The 16,389-nt window shown below is 44.9% G+C and overlaps 1 protein-coding gene across 3 annotated transcripts in view; it reads left to right on the forward strand.

Annotated features, from left to right (window-relative positions):
* The window catches only part of BRWD1 (bromodomain and WD repeat domain containing 1), a 2,304,433-nt gene that overhangs the window by 1,517,353 nt on the left and 770,691 nt on the right, over window positions 1-16,389 (forward strand). The window lies entirely within an intron of this gene.

Below are 16,389 nucleotides of genomic sequence, written 5' to 3' on the forward strand. Positions count from 1 at the left end.
GGGGTGGCCATATGAGAGAGGCGGAGATCAGAGGCCTCTGGTCTCCGGCGGAGTCTCGTCTCCACATCAACCTGTTGGAGTTGAGAGCGATCCGACTTGCACTGAAAGCCTTCCTTCCCTCTGTCAGGGGAAGTGTCGTGCAGGTGTTCACGGACAACACCACCGCCATGTGGTATTGCAACAAACAGGGCGGGGTGGGGTCGTGGACCCTTTGTCAGGAGGCTCTGCGCATCTGGACGTGGCTGGAACACCAGGGCGTCACCCTAGTGGTTCAACATCTGGCGGGCTCTCTGAACGCCAGAGCAGACGAACTCAGCCGCCGGTGCATGATGGATCACGAATGGCGTCTGAACTCCGAAGTGGCGCAAGGTCTCTTTCAGCAGTGGGGAGAGCCTTGGTTAGATCTATTTGCCACCGAAGAGAACGCGCAATGTCAGCAGTTCTGCGCGTTGGAATTTCCAAGGCGGCACTCGCTCGGCGACGCTTTTCGTCACGAGTGGAGTTGGGGTCTGTTGTACGCCTTTCCGCTTATACCACTTCTGCCCAGAGTGCTGAAGAAGATCAGGCACGACCGGGCCCAAGTCATCTTGGTGGCTCCGGATTGGGCACGAAGGTACTGGTATCCCGAGCTACTCAGTATGCTGACCGATCCTCAGATACGTCTGCCCCTTCGGGAGGATCTTCTGTCGCAGCAGCAGGGGACGGTCCTCCACCCGAACCTGTCCAGCCTCCACCTCCATGCGTGGAGATTGAGCGGCGGCAGTTGATGCCATTTGACTTACCTCCTGAAGTCTGTGATATCATTCTGGCAGCCAGGCGTCCCTCCACAAAGACGGTATACGCCTGCCGGTGGAACAAATTTGTGGCATGGTGCACAGCAAAGGCTGTGGATCCCCTTTCCGCCCCTCTTTCTGAGGTTCTCCTCTTTCTTCTTTCTTTGGCCCGGCAGGGCTCTGCCCTGGGCACCTTGAAAGGTTATCTTGCTGCCATCTCTGCCTTCTTGCGGCTTCCTGATCAGCCTTCTCTTTTCCAGTCCCCTGTAGTTACACGCTTTCTAAAAAGGCATTACTCACACGTTCCCTTCTGTCCCTTTTGTAATGCCTCAGTGGGACTTGAATCTTGTCTTGACATTCCTGATGTGCGCTCCCTTTGAGCCTCTTCACAATTGTCCTCTTCGTCTTCTGACTCTTAAGACTGCTTTTCTGGTAGCCATCACCTCGGCTAGACGGGTGAGTGAGCTCCAGGCTTTATCTTCAAAGCCTCCTTTTCTCTCTGTTCATCCGGACAAGGTTGTCCTTCGGCCTCGTCCCTCCTTTCTTCCAAAAGTGGTGACTCCATTTCATCCTGGGCAGTCTGTCACCTTGCCCACCTTCTTTCCGCCTCCGCATCCTTCCAAAGAGGAAGAGAGGCTCCACCGTCTGGACCCAAAACGTGCGCTCTCCTTTTATTTGGACCGCACAAAGCAGTTCCGGGTGGACGACCAACTTTTCGTTGGATACGTGGGTGCTAAGAAGGGGAAAGCTGTGCACAAACGGACCATCTCTCGGTGGGTCGTTTAGTGCATCAAAATTTGTTACTCCTTGGCAAAAAAGGACCCTCCTGTTGGGCTGCGCGCCCATTCTACGCGGGCTACAGCGGCTACTACTGCTTTGAGACGGGGAGTCCCTTTGCAGGACATCGGTCAGGCGGCAACGTGGGCTTCGCTACACACGTTTGCCAGGCATTATTGCCTTGACAGCCAATCCGGAGGGATGGCTTCTTTGGCCGTTCTGTCCTCCAGGACTTTCTGGTGTGATCTTGGTTCGCAGACCCACCACCGGGGATGGTATTGCTTGGGTATCTATTCTAAGGTGAGGAATCTAACTAACGTGTTTCTTTCAGATGAACAAGTTACTTACCTTCGGTAACGATGTATCTGTAAGAAACATTAGTTAGTTAGATTCCTCACCGACCCACCCATCCTCCCCGTTCTGCGAACTGACATCTAGGGTTAAGGTTATCCTTTTCAGGCCCCTAGATTTTATTTTTGGCACCAGTGTCGGTCTTTGCATGGCTCTGCGTTCCTGGCGCGGAAAGCTATGTACAAGAACTGACGTCAGCGCGCGAGGGCGGCGTCTAAGTACTCCGACGACGTCATTCCGGCGCACGACGCCGACGACGGACGCGGAGCCGCAGACGACGCCTAGCGACGCGCAAGGGGTATTGCTGACGAAAAATCTTCCGGATCCAGTCTGACGCCTGGGGATATTCTAAGGTGAGGAATCTAACTAACTAATGTTTCTTACAGATACATCGTTACCGAAGGTAATTAACTTGTTCAACAGTCCCTTTTCTCAGAAGATTTTAGATGAGGTCGTTCTACATCGGATGTAAGGAATAATACTATTTTGACATTAAACCATCCTACTCCTATGGCATCATCATCTTCAGACTCTACTATGGAACGTATCCTCCAAGAAATTTCTGCTGTAAGCCGACGACTAGAGGGTATGGAATCTTCCATATCTACCCTTACGACTGAAACCAAGTCTATTCGTACGGATATTGCTGGAATCCAAAATCGGATGGATGGCTAATCTGCATGAATGAAAATAGTGGAGAACCGACTTGATGCTATACCAGACCGTGGTTTTTCTAAAGAGTGAAATAGTTGACTTGGAAGACAGGAACCGTCGTTATAATGTTCGCTTTTTTGGCTTTCCTGAAAAAATAGAAGGGTTAGATGCTAAATCCTTTCTCAAAGATACCCTACCAAGACTTACAGGCTGCACTTTTGAACCACCATTGGAGATACAGAGAGCCCATCGTCTTGGACCGATCAATACGGGAAAAAATATATGACCCCACACGTTCATTGCCTGCTTCTTGCGTCATGAACCAGCCTGTCAACTGATCACAGCAGCTCGTACTCAAGGTTCATTCATATTCCGAGGTCATGAAATCAAAATGACCGCAGATTTCTCAAAAGAAACTAATGAGCGTCACAAGGCTTTTCTGTCTTCGACCTCGTCTTCGTCAGCTTGATTTCAAGTATGGTCTTTTCAAGCCTGCGCTTTTACGAATCACCAAGGATGGGATTTCCAAAGACTTCTTTGATCCAGAGGACCTTCGTCATTTTCTGGATAATCTTTCCCCCAAAAACATGGAATATGCATATTCCTTGCCACAAGTCCAATCCCAACTACTACCATTGAAATCCATGATATCTTTTGGGATCGACGTGATTCAAGCTATTCCCAGAGTAGAGGACGTGATCTAGATCGACTCATACGTTCCTTAGGAGATCGAGAACAGGCCCTTCAGGCAGTAGGTAAGTACCCTTACACAGGAAGGAGACCGGGATAAGTCACGCTCTCCTCTAAAATCTTCTTCATTTGAAGGAGTATCTTGAACTATGACTGATTAATTGTCTTTCTACATTAATCACCAGGTGGATGTTCATCCCGTTGATGATCATTGGAGAGGATGATCAGATTAAACAACAGTTGGGAAATTGTCCCATTAAAGATTGCTGAAAAAGATGATCGGATGAGTACTTGAACATCTCTTTATTTGTCATATGTATTTGTTATGTATTATTTATAATTATTTGATTGGTTCATCCTTATTCTCCCCTCTACTTTTCTTTTAACCGTGTATCAATGAGACTACCTAATTATTATTCTCTTATTTTATCCTATTCTTCCTCTTATCTAATATATTCTATTTTATTATACATATACATATTGCTTATCTGTTATAAACGTATTTTAGGTTTCACATACACTACAAGTTCCACTATATTCTTTCTTTACACATTTTTCATATGCCTTTCTCTTCTCCTTCTTAATTATCCTACATATATAACCATACATTTAATTGCTTTTAATATGTAATAGACAATTGGTTTGATATTTAGCTATAGTTATTTGTATTCATAATATATCGGTTCTTAGGAATGATACCATTCAATTGTTTAATAGCAAAATTAGGAAATATTTAACGTTATTTATTCTTCTTCCTCTTTTGTGTAAAGTCTGTCTTATTACTTGCATATGATATATTAATCTGTTCCCTAATATTTTTCCCTCTAATTAGATATCGTTAAAACTTTATAATATAGACATTAGATTTATTGACTAAATAGATGATTGATCGACTTTTGTTATGAATTGGACATGAATTCATTACGAATTATTGGTATTGCTATGCTCTTCCTTTATCAACTCTTCCTATATCTTCCCCTTCCTCCCTTCCTCCTCTACTTAAATAATATAAATACTATATATGATATTACTGATATATTATTCATATATGTTATTTATTATTTAATTGCCTTAATATTTAATTTAATTATGATATTGTATATTTAGATGTTATTTTTATCATGAGATCATATTTAAATGTGACAATAATTATATATGCTATTATTTGATATTTAATTACCATTATTACAATGTTAATATTAGATTCCTTGAATGTACTATATATTGGACAATTTCATATTATTCTGTTCTTTCTCTTATTTATTTTTTCCCTCTCCTTTCCTTCTTTCTTTCTATTCCCTCATCCCCTCTTACACGATGCCCTCAAGATATCAATTTCTCTTCTACAATCCGCTATTTCTATAATCCTTTACTCCTTTATTCCTTTATTTTTGTATTTCTCTACTCCTTCAACCATAATCTCAAATTCTATTCTACTGTTCGAAAACTGTTATTATTTTTATTTTTGCGTAGTTGCATTCTTTATCATTTACTCTACTACCAGCTAGGGCTCCTCGGACACGAGTAGCCCGAAAGTTTAGACCCGCAGTAAGCAGGTACTGTGCTTTCTTTGCACAGCATATTTACCACTCTCTCCCTTGTATTTCTTGATTTAGGACCCTTAGTTTTTTCCATACATACTCTCTCCTTTCATGTTAACTTCATTCTATATCCTCACCCCTTCTCTCCTCCTTCTTTATTCCTTCAAAAAACAAAAATGTTTACACTATACTTTTAACTAGTTTGTTTTTCCTCATTCTTGATTATACCTACTTCTTTTCTATCTCTCCCTTTCTCCTTATATTCTTTCTAATCTCCTCTTCTCTTAACCTCAACAAGGACATTGTGTACTGTATTATTATGTTTTTCCTATTGACATTTCTTTAGCATGACGATCACTCATCCTCTATGTACAGGTACGTGGAATGTTCATGGTCTCACCCATTACATTAAAAGGAAAAAAGTGTTTTATCTCCAATCCAAACACGTAAATGTGTCCTTACTACAAGAAACCCATCTAGATAGCATAGAATCTGATAAACTATGAAGAGATTGGGTGGGGAGGGTCAGTCACAGTATTATCCGAAAGGGTGAATCCACAGACGCTGGCCCTTTTCACAAATGTGGAGTTGCAATTCTTATTCGCAAATCACTACCAGTCACAGCCTCCAAAACATGGTCGGATTCTTAGGGACGTTATGCGTTTGCTAAATTGCGTATTGGAGATGCTTACATTTGTGTGAGATCAGTCTATGTTCCGACTGGGACCAAAAAATCATTCTTCCTCCAGTTTAACCATCTATTAACAGAGATAGATGCCTCACAGTACCTCATTAGCGGGGACTGGAATCTGGCACGAGACCTAATTCTAGACAAAATTGGTCCATTTGATAAGGGGAATGCTGCAGATATAGCTCTATTAGATTATGTAATATTGGATAACGGACTAGTTGACCACTGGCGTCTTAGCCATCCAACAGACACGGAATACACTTTCTCTCCCACCCATGGCACATTCTCTCGCTTGGACTATTTTCTGACATCACAGAAATTGGTTCAATTGGTCATGGAATCCTGCATCTTGGAAACGGCTTTATCTGACCATTCCCCTGTCCTCTTATCCCTAGAACTAGGACACTTTAGGCAAGGGCGTAAAGCCTGGCGTATGAACATCCAATGACACAGGACTCCCAAGGGTAAATCTCAACTACAATCGCATCTCCAAGACTATCTTTCCACTAACCAGGGTTCTGTTACCTCCGAAAGGACTATTTCGGCTGCAGCTATAGCCGCTATCCGTGATCGGTTAATGCGTGATGCAGAACTTGTTTATAAACAGAATGCTGCACAGCAAACAGAACCAGAACGCAACATTCAATCTTACTCTCGCCTGTACACACTAACCCCAACCTTGCAGAATCGTAAATCACTCGCGAAAGCTTGTATGGCATTAAATAACCTTTTTACGTGCAAAGCCGGATAGGCTCTGCAGAGACTGCAGGGGCGACATTACGAACAGGGAGGAAAAGGCAGGGAGATTGTTAGCTGCCCAATTGCGCCAAAGAGAGGCAGCTATGGCCATTCCAGCTATTTGAACAGCACAAGGGGATATGCTTACGAGACCTCAAGATATTGTCAATGAATTAGCTTCTTTCTACCAATCTCTCTATACCCCAGGTACTCGGATAGATTTGGATAAGATGTCTACTTTTCTTACAAAGGTGGATCTTCCCCGTCTCTCTGATGATGGTAGAGCTATGCTTGAAGGTGAAATTAGCAAAGATGACCTTTCCCGAGCCATTGCTAACCTCCCTTACCACAAAGCTCCTGGGGAACATGGATTCCCTGCTGAATTCTATGGTTGGGCAGGACACAATGTTATTGATACACTACATGCTGCATTTCAAGAAGCGGATAATGTATATTCATGGGGGCCTCTTTCTAACAAAGCACTCATCGCTGTGCTACCCAAATCTGGTAAAGATCCCTTGCTATGCAGTAGTTACCGTCCCGTCTCGTTATTGAATTGTGATATTAAAATATTGGCCAGCATCCTAGCGTCTTGCCTTCGTTAAGTATTACCTTTCCTGATACACCGCACTCAAGTAGGCTTTGTCCCAGGGCGCCCCTCTCGGAGCCGTTGATGATGCATTAGCTCTTTCACTTGACGCAGAAAAAGCGTTTGATCACATTGAATGGGATTACCTTTTTACAGTAATGGAACAATTTGGGTTGGGTGATCAATTTATAACCAAGGTACGCCTATTATATGACAATCCATCTGCTCAAGTGAATTTTGGTGGTTTATCTGACACTTTTCTGATTCGCAGAGGAACCCGCCAAGCAGGCCCTTTATCCCCCCTTTTCCTCTTAACTATGGAACCATTAGCTGCCACAATTCGCCACAGGTGTTCCCCTCTCAATCGGAAATTCTAAAATTTACTTATATGCAGATGATATCCTACTCACCCTTACAAACCTTCCCCGATCTATTCCATTTCTCCTTCAAATCATCAATGACTTCTCTTCCTTTTCAGGTTATAAAATTAATTGGGACGAGAGTGAGGCATTACCCATCTCTGAGGGAACTACAAAAGCAGCTATATACGGTTTCCCTTTTCATTGGCTACCTTCACGCCTTCAATACCTAGGATTTCTAGTCAATAAAGGTTTGGAACACATGGTTATAGACAATTTAACTCCTCTGATTTCTCAAATGCAGCGTGATTTTGACAAATGGAAGGCTTTAGGGCTTTCTCTTTGGGTTAGAGTCCAAGCAATTAAAATGATCACTCTTCCGCATTTCATCTACATCTTTGGCACGCTTTTCTTCAGATCCCTTTATCCACGCTTCGATCAATCTACTCCAAGATTAAAACCTTTAAATGGGGTTCGGCTAAGCCTCGTCTTGCCGTAACAAAATTAAAAGCTCACCATCTATATGGAGGAATGGGCCTCCCATCCATTGAACATTATTCCCTCGCATTGCACGTCTCTCAAATATCTTATTTGTTAAAAGGGATCAAAGGTGCTCCACAATGGGCTCATATAGAACGCCATCTTTTATCCACAAATTCAGGTCATTCTCTTTTATATGGAAGCAGCACTAGTCGTTCTGACCCCAAAAACCCGATTTTATCAGCTATGCATAAATCGTGGCAAAGGGGACATTACTAGATTGAAACACGCGCATCCACAACAAGGCTCCCGTATGGAATAATTCAGGTATACGTATTAATGGTCGAACTCTATCTTAGCCTTTGTGGCAAACAGCAGGCATTCACCCTGTAGATCAACTTCTTCATAATGGCGATTTCAAATCATTCTCACAACTAAGGGAGGAATTTAATCTTCCTCCACAACATTCTTTTAAATACCTTCAACTCCAACAGTGTTTCAAGAAGTATTTGGGATCGCCCCCTTGGTCGTTTCAACTCTCACCAATATTATCCTATTTAAATACATGGGGGAAACATAAAGGAATGACTTATGGTCTTTATAAAACCTTCATGTTTCACTTCTTTTCCCAATCCCTCTCTCATAATCTTCATCTTAAATGGCAATCCCGTTTAGCAAACTCTTATACAGCTAATGAATGGGAACAGCTATTGGAGAATCTGCATAAAGGAACCCGTGAAGCAAGGCTTACATTTTGCTTATTTAAAATACTCCATCATTGGCATTGGTTGCCAGTCAAATTGCATAAAGCCGGCCAACTCTCACATACTAATTGTTGGAGATGCTCCAATTCTGGCTGTGACACAACTCACCTTATCTTTGAATGCCCAAGTATACAACCTTTTTGTAACTATGTTGGTAAAATGTTGCACCCCACAATGCCCTTACAACTACCACTCACACCTGCCAATATTCTTTTACATGATTTAGGTCATTCCTGAAGCTCTCTAAACCACAACACCATCTTTTCCACACTGCATTGGCTACAGCTAAAATATGTATTTTACGTCATTGGAAATTATCCTCTCCACCCTCACAGGAAGAATGGTTGGTAGCCATGATACAAACGGCTTCACATGAACGCACGATCTATAACCTTCAGGATCAAACTGACACATTTCTCCAGACCTGGTCACCTTTTCTAAAAACGAAAGCTGATGGTACTACTAATTCTCCCGTTCCTCTCACTGCACCCACATAAGGAGACTAACTCATTGGTCTCCATCTTTGTTAATTATGTCTTTCCTATTATTACTTGTTCTGTCTCTTCCACTTTTCCCATATTCTTTTCATTATTACCTTCCCTCTCCTCCTATTTTTCTCCCCCACCTCTCCGTACCCTGGCTCTACCCCTCCACATTATCCTACATATTTTATTTTTTTCTCCTTTTCTTTTTATTTACACTATTTTCCCTAAAATCTACGTTGTCTTAAACTTTTTGCAGTGTGAATATTTTCTTATGATAACATATTTCTCTTTGATTAATATGATGATCTCATGTTAAGCTATTGACTATTTATATTTGATCTATTTATATTTAATTAATAATATCTGCTGTATCAGTTTCTCATTTATATCATTTACATATCTATTAATTCTTACCCTCCTTACATTCTTCCCCTCCTCTCTTCTTCTTCTCTGCTTTTTCACTATTTACCTACTTATTTATTTAATATTTAATTATTTATTCATAATGTCTATTTGTATATTCCATGCTTTTATTCATCAAGAAATGTCATGTATTTGTCACTTGTTATCATTATAGAATCCCTCATTTATTTATTAACAATTTATTAATGCATCCTTACCCTTATTCGCTTGAAGTATTTTTACTGCAAAATTGAATAAAAAATGTCAACACAAAAAGAAAGGCTTAGCAACACAGGTGGTAGTTCTGCAACTCCCTCGAGACCTGACCTGTCCTATCTGTCATTTTGAGGCTAGCATCCCTTGCCAAACCAAACCCCTATGAACGGCATAGACTTACAGTTGGCAAGGCTGATTGGTTCTGCACTCCAGAGTTCATCGGGCTACAAGAAGCTGCACCCTCCTGCATCTCTTCCTACCAAGTAGAGCATCCTCACCGCATCCTCTGCACCGTGGGTCTTCTTTCTTGGTGAGCTGCTCAAGGTCCTCTTGTGACTTCTCTGCCTTTGGCCTGTGGGTCCTCTTGAGGGTCTTCTATTCCAGTCGGCTCCCCTACTTGCTCTGGGCTTCTCTGGCTCTCCTGCCTATGGTGACTCGCTTGGACCTTGCTGGTCCCAACATTTCTCCTTCTTCGCTTTCCACACCTTTTGCAGCTGCCAAAGGCTTGTTGGAGCCTCCCTCTTTACACCGACTCCCCCCCCCCCCCCCCCGGTACTCTACTTTCAACATGGGGCAACTCGTGCCCAGCTTCTGGTCATTCTCGGCATCACCTGTTCCTCACAGCTGCAGCAAAAAAGTCACCGCCAACACGTCTGAACTGTCCCACATCGTTGGGCATTACTGTTCTGTACCTCCTGGTCACCTCCGAGTGGCATAGACTTTGTCCCCGCTGCTTTCAGGTTCTCCTCTTAAAGAATCCCCCCTTGGATTCCACCAGACTCTTGTGTAGGGATCAATGCAAGTCGATGGGTAAGTCGCAGTTGCAATTTGCCCCAAAGCGAGATACCCTTGTCTCCGCTCCCCCGGTCCGCCACGGCATTTGCCGATTGAGCGGAGGGAAGCGAACACACCCCCTGCCTGACCTGCCTGACTTCCGGTTGGAAGGCTAAACGACTGGACAAGTTCACACCCGGCCAGCTACTTAAACTCATGCTGGCCACCGGTGCACCCAAGGTGCTCCAAAGGCAAGCCTTTCTGGGCCCGTCCGTGCCCAGGCTGCGCTAAGTGCTAGAAATGCTGCCCAAATTGCCCTAGGTACGACTTGCACATCAACAACTTTAAAGAGCCTCAACTCAAAGGGGAATTGTGGATGCCAAATTCCACCAGAGAAACTAAGGGGGACTGTTACTTGCCACAAATGTAGAATAGAGTTCACCATCTTAGACACAGTCATTCGTCCCAAGGGTAAGAAAGCCATACCCTCCAACAAGGCGCAATTGAAAGTTGGGCTAATTAATGCCCGCTCACTCTGCAAGCACGCCCAGGGAACTACTTAGAGAACAACAACTTGACTTGCTCTTCGTCACGGAAACCTGGCTAAAGGACTGGTGCAATCCTGACATTGCAGCAGCACTCCTCCTCCCCTCCCTCCCCCTACCCCTCCCCCCCAACTACACAATCAGTAGGAAAGACAGAGGTGACTCCAGAGGAGGGGGCCGGCCATCATCTCACGTGACATTTTACACCTCACGAACTTTGAACTGGACACACTTAAGGGAGCAGAAAGCCTTGGCTTCGGCCTTGCAATAAATGCCTCCCTTGCCTTCTCAGGAGCCCTGGTCTACCGCCCACCCTGCCACTGTACCACCTTTCTAGACTCACTAGGAGAAACTTGAAGCCATCTGCTACTACGATATGCCAATTTCACCCTCCTGGGAGATTTTAATCTCCACCTGGAATGCAGTAATGAGCCAGGAGTTGATAATTTCCTTGAAACAAAACAATTTCTTGGACTACTAGTAGATGCCCCGACACATAAAGCAGGCCATACATTGGATGGCATTTGCTCCAACTTCTCCTTGCTATCTGTGGACGCCCAAGCCCACAGATATGGTCAGACCATGAATTCATACACTTTGTCATTAAGAGTCAGACCACTAACTGTCCGGGCAAACAAGTCACCTCAATACAACAAAGACGTAAGTGGGCGCAATTAGCCAGCAATCCCAAACTGGCCACCACCGACCGAGTCCTTGCCCTAACCGATAAAACACCAGAAGACTCATGACTCTTCCATACCTGGATGACTACCATAAGCGACAAACTAATCCCACTAGAATCACACATTAAGAATAGAAAACCTAAAACTCTCAAAGCCCCCTGGTTTACACCCGCCCTAGCTCAGCTACATTTCCAATGCAAACAACAGGAACGTAAATGGAGAAGAGCATACGAGGTAATAGAGTAAAAAGCCTTCAAACCGTGCAGGAAAAAATATCACTCTCAAATCAAATTAGCAAAAAAAACATTTTAATCCGAAAAAAACCTTGAGGCCATACAAGATAAAAAAAATATTTTCTCCATCATAAAATCCTTCACAGATCCCAAGGCACTGCGGAAAGAAATCCCGCCCTCCCAGAGCTTATGCGATCAGAATCTTGCTCTTCTTTGAGGAAAAAATCCTCAATATCCAAAAGGAATTTCCTACGCCACATGAGTATAACCTGATCGTTGATCCAGAGGCTAACCCAGCCTGCACCAGCCATTCATGGAAACTTGCCATAGTAAAACAACTGAAAAAAGAGCAAAACATTGACTCATCTAATCTCGCCAATCTCCTCCCAATATCACTTCTTCCTATAATGGCAAAAATAATATAAAGATTAGTCCACAAAGAACTAACAGTTTCTAGAAACCACCATGGTCCTTCACCCCCGGCAGTCCGGCTTCCGCCCCAAACACTCCACAGAATCTGCCCTCCTGCAAATATCTGATACTCTTAAAATCATAGCGGACAAAGGCAGGAAGGCAGTATTGATTTTGCTCGACCTGTTCGCCGCCTTCGATACCATCTCTCATGGTATTCTCCATGCACAACTTAAATCCATTGGCATCTCCCACCCCGTCTTGGCATGGATTGAGTTCTTCCTCACCAATCGCAGGCAAGCAGTGTCACTCGGAACATTCCTCTTCACCGAATGTCCCATCAAAACCGGAGTGCCACATGGCTCATCCCTCAGCCCGCTGTTGTTCAATATATATATATGACCCCAATAATTTCCCTGATAACTGCATTTGGGATAGAAGTAACGTCTTAAGCAGACGACACACAACTAATCCTAACACTGGACAAAGACTCTACTGATGCGGAACTCAATTTTAAATTTTGCCTAGCTGAGGTCATTCACTGGATAAAGAAGAAACACCACCTCAGGTGAAACACCAACAAAACTGAGATTCTATTCATGGGAAAAGACAATCCCTTCCAGCCAAATGTTTGGTGGCCCGAGGGAACTACAACACCACCTACCACTGTTAAAGTGGCAAAAAACCTAGGAGTACAATTCCATACTGATCTCTCCTTTCGACCCCACGCACTAACTGTAGCAGGGACCTGCTTCAGCCTCATCACGTAATTGAGAAAAATCTTTGACTTTATCCCCCTAATGGCCAGGAAAACAGTAGCGGTGGCTCTGATTCTATCGCTCCTAGATTACTGCAATAGCCACCTAGCAGGAGCCAACAAGCAAACGCTGAAAAGACTACAGGTGGTACAGCATGCGGTAGCACATCTAGTCCTTAAACTACCACGAAGGTCACCAGCATCTGCAGCACTTAAAACTCTCCATTGGCTCCCACTGCACAAGAGAATCCTGTTTAAGATCCTCTTAATCACTTTCAAAACAAAACCTTGGCCAAGCGGATCTCTCAGCAAGATTCAGGCCTCATACCACATCCAGGACTTTGATATCATCATCAGAAAACCTCCTCAAACCGCCCAACTTCAAGTACAAAACAAAGGGCGGCAAAACAGTAACTGCATTAGGAACAAAAGCCTGGAACCTTTTGCCAACACACCTAAGGATGTTAAAAACACATTTCAGGAAAGCACTGAAAACCTGGATCTTTGTGGCTCCAGACAAACTCTGCCTATCCCTGATATAGAGTCACCACGGCTTCTACCTCATCCCCACCTCCGCATAGCGCCAGGATGCTACTTATGGAGTGACAGTCTGACCCTTCCCAGTGGACCCTGAAGAAACCCCGTGGAAGACTGAAGGTTGGAGAGCCACCCCACCTGTGGTTACCTCAGGAACCAGGATACCAGCCCCTGGGGAGCCGGGTGCATAAGTGTGAAGTGGCATCGGAAACTGCAGTCGAACCCAATAGAGGACTTCAGAAAGGTGCCGCTGCTGGAGAAGGAGAAATTGTCCGGTGGAACCCAAAGGTGGATTCAAGTCGAGAAGTACCTGTAAGCAGAGGGAACAGAGTTTATGCCACTTGGCAGCGACCAAGAGGTACAGAAGACGAATGCCCACCAATGTCGGGTGCTGCAGTAGAGTTGATGGTGACATTGGAGCTGCTGTGAGGACCATGCGATGCTGTGGAAGACCAGGAGCCGTTTACGAGCTGTCCCACATCAGATGTCGAGAGTTGAGGGCTCTGTGTCCATCGGGAGCACCAACAAGCCTTGGCAACTGCAAACAACATGGAAAGCAAAGAAGGTGCAGTGTTGAGATCAGCAAGGTCCAGGTGACCACCACTAGTCGGGGAGTCAGGGCAGGCCCTGAGCAATCAGGAGAGCCCAAAAATACGAAGATGACCCTCAAGAGGACCCATTGGCCGGAGACACAGGAGTTGCTAGAGGACCTCTAGCAACTCACCAAAGAGACAGGCCCACGATGCCAATGTTGCGTTGAGGACAAAGATCTTGGTCACTGGAGATGCTTGAGGTTAGGGCTACGTGTAGCCCGAAGATCTTGGTGAAAGGAAACCACCAAGCCTTTGATACTGCAAGTCGACGCATTGCACAGGGGTTCGGTTCCTGCGGCTCCGAGGTATACTGGCCTCAAACTTGGTGAGAGGACAGGTCGGGCTTCAAGGGATGTGAAGAACCACCACCTGTGTTGCTGAGCCTTATGGAGTCCATGGGAGCCCAGGATCAGCAGACCGGTCAGCTTATTTGCGGTGCCTGCAGGTACGGGGAAGTGACTCCTTCAATTCAAGGGAGATTCCTTCAGGGGTCTTTGATGCCAACAGGCCTTGGAAGGCTCCTGTATGGTGCACAGCACGGACGTTGCAGCAGACGAGCAGGTGCAAGGAGATCAGGAGCAGCAGGAGTCTTCTGGGTTGCAGCCTTTATGTCCAGAGTGCCCAGACTGTTGAAGAAATGGTGTCTGAAATTAATCTTTTCCCACGACGAATCTAGGGACCCACCCACAGTTAAGCCCTTAAATGCTCTAAGGAAATGGTTGGGACGATTCAGGGGTCCCTCCCAAAGTAGGGGCTTGACAAGTGGGAGGATACTCCCCTGTCCTTTGTTCAGTTTCGGGCCAGAGTGGAAGCCAATGGCTTCTGAACTGGTTTGGACTGGACTATGCATGGAGGGCACTAAGTGTGCCCTGCACGCAGACTGTGGCGCTAGCAAGCGCTCCCACCCTGCCACAATATACTAAATCCTGTCTGTGTGGTGGTCACACCTCCCTGTGACAGGATACCTATTGTTCTGCCTTCCCCTGCCCGAGCTTGGCTCAGCAGTAGGAGGGGGAAACATGTCTCTGGCTCGTAGCAACCCTGGCTTGCTGTCCGGTTCTGAAAGATGGTACCAGGAGCACTGAGGGCCTCCCAGAGGAGCTTTACGGTGCATGGAATCATACCTCCCACACAGTTTACGGTGTGTGGGGGTATGTTTCAAACATGTTTGATACCAAACATGATAGGATTAGTTGCAGCCAGTTTCGAGATGGTCACTGAGTAATGATGCGGTGCCTCCCTAAATGTTATGGGACTGTCTCGCAACCAGGAGAATGGACTCCGTAGGTCGTAGGGGTTTCCTGCTCATGCAGGGGCACCCTCACACTTATAACGAAACTAAACGCCTGCTCTAGGGGTGACTTATACGTTTTAAGTGCAGTGACATTATATATAGGGAAACATATCTTATGTAAGTGGTGCTAGCACCAGCTTATACAGGCTGCAATGGCAAGCCTGTATTTGCAAATTGAGTGGTCTCCCATGGGTGGCATAATGCATGCTTCAGCCCATGGGGGGCACCTGATGTACCTATGCCCTGGGTACCTTTAGTACCATATACTAGGTACTGATAAGTGTACACCAGTGACCAATCTGGGATGTACCTAAGTACTTACCAAACCAATTTAGGGGTGAAAGCACAGAGACTGGGTCCTAATTAGCAGGATCCCAGTCAGACTAGTTCAACCATTCGAACAGCAGGCAAAAAGTGGGAGCAACCATGCAGAAGGATCCTAGCTTCCTACAGGAACTAACATGTTTAATTTAATTATTGCTCTCTTATGAAAATATTTAAAGTGAAATTAATTGTCAACTCATAGTGTTAGGAACAAAAAGGGAGATACCCTAATAGGGACAGGGTATGTATACACAAAACTAAGAGTCCCAAAACAGTGGCAAAAAGCTCTGATTATAATATTATACACAGTGCTTATATTAAGAGTGAGAACAACAAGCCCTAAAATCTATAACAATCAAAAAACATAAAACATAAAGTTAGTGCAACACAATGGATTAAGAACAAACTGAATAAGAAAATATAAGAAATGTATTCATGACGTGAGGAGCCTAGCGCTTGACCAAGATGGCCGCGTGAGCTCTGAGCTCCCGAGACCCTCGCGCCCTCCGTCGACTATCCTGTCTCTAATCCTGTCGGTATGCATGGCATCGTGTGGATGACCTGTCAGGGAGGCGATTGATGCTACCCGCGGTCGGATCGCCCACCGGGAACCGGACTTATGCCTGGCGGAAGATTGTGGCCTATCTCCGAGGGATGCCAGGGGCTAGAGTTGGCAGGATGCCCGACTTAGAGTTGAACAACAACGGCCAGGCGAGGTGTGAACTGTC

This window comes from Triturus cristatus, chromosome 8 (genome assembly GCF_964204655.1).
Source record: "Triturus cristatus chromosome 8, aTriCri1.1, whole genome shotgun sequence".
NCBI classification, from domain to species: domain Eukaryota; kingdom Metazoa; phylum Chordata; class Amphibia; order Caudata; family Salamandridae; genus Triturus; species Triturus cristatus.